Source organism: Schistocerca nitens, chromosome 2 (genome assembly GCF_023898315.1).
Source record: "Schistocerca nitens isolate TAMUIC-IGC-003100 chromosome 2, iqSchNite1.1, whole genome shotgun sequence".
Lineage (NCBI taxonomy): Eukaryota > Metazoa > Arthropoda > Insecta > Orthoptera > Acrididae > Schistocerca > Schistocerca nitens.
Window position 1 is genome coordinate 575,687,591 of NC_064615.1, and position 5,617 is coordinate 575,693,207.

Here is a 5,617-nt window from a genome sequence, read left to right on the forward strand (position 1 = left end):
AGAGGGCAAACATTGAATTACAAACCCCAGAGGTTCTCTAACCTGTAGCTGCGTTATTGTTGCCCTAAAAATACGAACACCAGACACTGACAGGCTTTAGGCTTGTTTCGACTAGCCCCCCGCGGCATGTAAAGCAGTACGAGGAGTGATCTATGATCGTGGGACATGTGATCAGCATGCCGGCAATCCCTCCAGCCGTTAGTGCCAGGAGATGAACACCGATGACACCGGTGCTTCTTTACTCAAGCAGATCGCCATTTGGCCTCACAAGGGCTAAGTGCACCCCGTACCAGAAGTCGCTGCCTGGAGAGAGGAAAAAAAACCTGGGGTGGTACCAGTAATCGAACCCAACTCCTCCCACGCTGAAGGTGGTTACGCTAAAGATGACTACTCAAGCGGTCGTAGTTGCTCTTTTACATGTAATTTCGACAGATTCCCTAGTCTTTTTGTGAGTGGTATCGAGGGCCGATGTGATTGCTCCGTGCCTGTACGCAACCGAACTATGTAGCACAATGCTTATGCCACTAGACATCCATTCTGTCATCGAAGATTTAGTTGTCGCATGGATTCCGTAAGTCACCAGACCTGAAAGCTGTAATGAGGGACGTAAGGCTTTAGTCCCATGGAAAACTTGTTTGTTAGTGATAGACACTAGTTAAGATAGACACGACAGAGAATGTAAGCAACCGTTAACTGTGGAAGGAACCGTCCCACAATTCGCATGAAAAATATTATAAACTCTAGCGTATTCTAAATCATACGGAATGAAATCTAAATCACTGTTATCACGTAGGTGTTAGAAGCGGAATAATCATTCAGCATAAGCAGTGACTGTGCCCGTGTGACGTAGCGCATTACTTAAGTCACTGCACTCTTACTAGGGGGGAAGGATGTTCAAATCTCCGTTCAGTTACGGTTTTCCATGATTTCCATAAATCGCTCTTCGAAACGACAGTGTGTGCTCTATCCTTGTTGATTGGGTCGCACAACTGCTACGGTCGCAGGTTCGAATCCTGCCCCGGGCATGGATGTGTGTGATGTCCTTAGGTTAGTTAGGTTTAAGTATTTCTAAGTTCTAGGGGACTGATGACCTCAGATGTTAAGTCCCATACTGCTCAGAGCCATTTGAACCCTTTTTTGATTGCGTCGTCGTCGTATGATTAACCCCCTATATACATATATATTAACACGTTAAGTCGTAAGCCATCATCAGAATCTGATGATGCATGATGACATAATCTGAGGCCTGATAAGGTGTATAGTTTATAAAATTTAGAAAAAGTAAATTACATCGCTCGCTTCGGGATTGTAATGTGGATACCTGGTGACTTGCAACCAGAAATATTGGCCAGTGATGCCGAAATCTGCGACGCGGCCAATTCCGCCCTCTGCTATTACTGTTTGGTTGAGCATAAGCAGGAGTTATTGGGGATGGGGAGGAAGGAGGACACGGAGGAGCAGTTTAGGGCCGGCCAGGTGGTAAGCGGCCGCTGGCGGCGCGGCGGTGAGCCGGATGGCGGCAGGCAGCGCCCGCACGCGGATGCTCGCCGGAGAAAACCCGGTTATGGCGGGCTGCTCGCCCGGTTGATCCGGCCCCAAGTGGGGCGTCCCACATTCCGCCTTCTCACTGGGGCAGGCCTGCCAACGGCCGCCGGGATGTGCAGCGCCGCGCCGGGCCGCGGCAATGACGCATGCAAATCGCGATCGCGCGCCGCGGGCGCTGCTTACCGCCTGCCGTGCGCCTCCGACATCGTTAACGCCAGCTCCAGGGTCCGCGGGTACGCCTTGGCGCTCCTACCGGGTTCCCAGAAAACTAGCACACCTCCGCCACCACATCTAGACCTTAATCACTGTACAATGCACACGATAATTTTTATTCCCTCACATTTTAAAGTGACCTTCTGTACCATCACGCGATAGACCGTGGGAACAGTTACTGTTGATACGCATTTGCACTGTTTTTTATGTGTGATACAAAAAATTAACACCTAAAACTTTCCGTGCGAACTCTGATTTCTCATACTTTTCACCATGGTCAAGTATCCTTATATACCTGTGACTCAACAAAATATTTTATGGAACTTCCTGACATTAAAACTGTGTACCGGGCCGAGACTCTAACGCGGGACCTTTGCCTTCCCGAGTTCGAGTCTCAGTCCGGCACCCACTTTAAACCTGCCAGGAAGTTTCATATCAGCGCACACTCCGCTGCAGAGTGAAAATTTCATTCTGAAATTATTTTATATCTCGAGCAGATAGTTGGTGATTGTAATTTCGTGATAAGATCTCGCTGCAACGGAAAAGGCCTTTGTTTTGATGACTCCCAAGCTAACTCGGTTAATGTGGTCCGCAAGGCAGCAAAAGCAATCTTTTGTTCGCCTTCTCCACAAGATTTTTTATCTGACCGAAACCCTTTTAATATGCATGATTTATCGTGTACCCATCTGAAGGACCTCACATAATGTTATTGTTCAGAGTCAGTCGCCACTTTTCGCCCACATGCATATATCTTGTGTAAATCCTTTCGTAATTCGCTTTGATTTTCTGACAACCTTACTAGAAGGTAAACGACGTCAACATCTGCAAACAGTCTAAGAGTACATTGTTTGCTAAATTGTCTATATAGATTAAGATCAGCACTGGTCATATAACACTCGAACCTGGTTCCTGAAATTTTCTAAGCCGGTTTTCTCACTATGTCAAAAGCCTGTCTAGACCAGTGCTCTGCAAGCTACCTTACCGAGTGTGGTAGGAACCAGTATTGGTATCACCACAATTTCTCTACTTTCCTCTCCGTTCGCTAACGTACTCCTGTCAATAGCCCAATGTATAAGGTCTCGTTCCTCTGATTTTCTTGTCGTGTTAAAATATCGAGGCGTATGTGTAAGTAAGTAAGTAATATGTTGCTCGACTCTTCTTGCAACGTATACTCTCGAAATTAATAATAATAATAATAATAATAATAGTAAGCCAGTCGGTGATGGACACCACCTTTCTTGAAACGTCTGTCACTGGAGTTCGACGAGCATCTCTGTAGCGCTCTCGCGTACATCGAATGAATCCCTCGCGAAACGTACGCCTAGTATGTTTCAGGCTGAGGAAAAATATTCAAAAATTTCTCGAATGAGTCTTTCGTAAAGCATTTGTTTCGTGGATGAGCTACACTGTTCCAGTGGATTCAACCTTGGCATCTGCTTTTCCTAGAGCTAGTTCTTTTGTGATCATACCGCTGCAGATCCTTTTAGATGGCTATTACCAGATAATGCACGTTTGTTTCTTCTTTCATTAACTTACCTTCAAAAGTCAGCCAGATTTATGAAAAATTCCTCTACACTGTTCTGCGATAACTGTGACTACTTGCTCATCCTTCCCTTTTCCTTCTTTAATCCAGCCTGATACTGTTCGCGTACGCTTGTGCACCTTCAAATACGGGCCGTACAAGTGTTTTGGAATCCATAGTTTCCCCATACAAACAACAGATCGAATAATTCTCCCTGTCACATTTACTCCCAGATCCTGGAATTGCGTGGCTAGATTCCAGCTTTGACATGTTAACTGTGAATCGAAAGCTTACATCACTAGTACGTTTCATAAATTTCAATTATGAGCGAGGCAGCACTGAAAACTAACGCCCCCGAATTTTTAATGTGAAAACTTTAAAGCCTTTTAAATAATGAATTTTACTAGCATTCTACATCTTCTAGTAACGTACGCTCTCGGAACTTCAACAGTAAAGCACACCGTGATGCACAACGCCTCTCTTGTAGCGCCAAGACCTGAATGTATTTCACTTTTGATCTCCTTGGCGCTTCCACGCCGACTAAGTGATCCTTCAAACGAAACACGCTGTTCTTCTTTGGATCTTCCTTATTTCCTCTATCAATCCTATGTGGTATGCATCCTAAACTGATGAGCAATATTCAGATATTGTTGGATTTTGTAAAGTATCTCTTTTCCGGATGGACCACATTTCTTGTGGATTCTTCTAATGGATCTCAGTCTATCATCTCTGACTGACCTTCAATTAGCTTTATGTGGCCGTTTCACATTAAATCGCTCAGTACGCGCATTCCCTTATAAATTAAGGATGTGAGTGCTTCCAACGAATGCTCTGCGATTGCTAAATAACTTCACACGGAATACGAGGGAATGCTGTTGCTTGGGCCGATTTCTTCTCCCATTCTTGTGAATCGGAACTTGCGCCGCGTCTATTACGATCTTATCCTCGACGGAACATTGAACTCTAACTTTTCTATTTTTCCTTCAACTTCGATGACTTTACAACGCTTGGTATTAAGAGGAAGTTGTCATTATTCGCCCCATTCTTTCAAGACCTGAATGTATTTCACTTTTGATAGTAAAGCAATCTGCTAAAAGATTCACAATGCAAATAACCTCCTCCGCCAAATGAATACACTTCGGTTAGCATACTTCGTTGTAGCATAGGAACTCTGACTCCACTTGGATACCTCTAGCTACGGTATTTTAATAGGTAGATAAAAGAAGTAATGCTGAAGTTTGATAGGCTGTCGACGTTTACGTCGTTGGAGACTGGACACCAGCTCCGATGGAGAGGGTCGGTCGTAAAGGAGCGATCATCACCTTTCTATGGAACCGCTGCATTCACCTGTTGTAGTTTGGAGAAATCAGCATTTCTATCAGTACCCGACCTCTTAGCTACACGACTCGATGATGATCTGTCCCTCTACTTCCTTTTGTCAGTGAAACACGCTTTACTAGAATCATCGACGAAACATCCAGTTGATAGGTGCAGCATTTTGTTAATACGAGGCCTGTTCAGAAAGTAAGCTCCGATTGATTGCCAAATTGAAACCACAGTGAACATCAGAAATGTTTTACTTGTAACAATTAGCCACACCTTTCAGCTACTTCTCTACGTAGTCGCCGTTCTGACTTAGACTTTTGTCATAGCGTTGTACCAACTTTTCAATAGCCTCATCATAGAAGGCAGCCGCCAGTGCTTTCCGCCAATTCTCCACGCTGGCCTACACCTCGTTGTCTGTGTCAAAATGTTGTCTTCAAAGACAGTGGTTCATGTGACCAGAGATGAAACTCAGGGGGAGACAATTGCGGACTGTATTGTGGGTAATCTCACATTTCCATTTGAAAACAATGCAGGAGCATCTTCATTGCCCCTGCAGAAGGCGGCTGAGAATTGTCTTGAAGAAGAAACAGCACGACAGTTATGTAATGTTAGCTGCATAGCTTCAGGCGAAATTTCTCACCAGGCCCTCGTACTTGGCGGCAGACACTATTTTCTAGACATCTTTACGCACTCACTGCGAGCTCAGAAATGAGAAGAGCGACGTGATGCTAACTGGGGTTATACTAGAGACACTACCCAACACATCTGTGCAAAGCTTTATCGGATTATCATAGTCGTTTCCATTTCGCGACCGATCGGAGCTTACTTTCTGAACGCCCCTCGTAGCTTGCACCATATTATTTCATAGTCGATTAATTATCCATAAGAAGTTTATGAGGTAGCCTGTAATCAAAAGCATGTCATGGTTGTGCAGCACTAATTACAGTATCAGAATATTGTAAGTGATAGTGTTTCATATTGTCACAACACTTACTACCAACCTCAGACGTC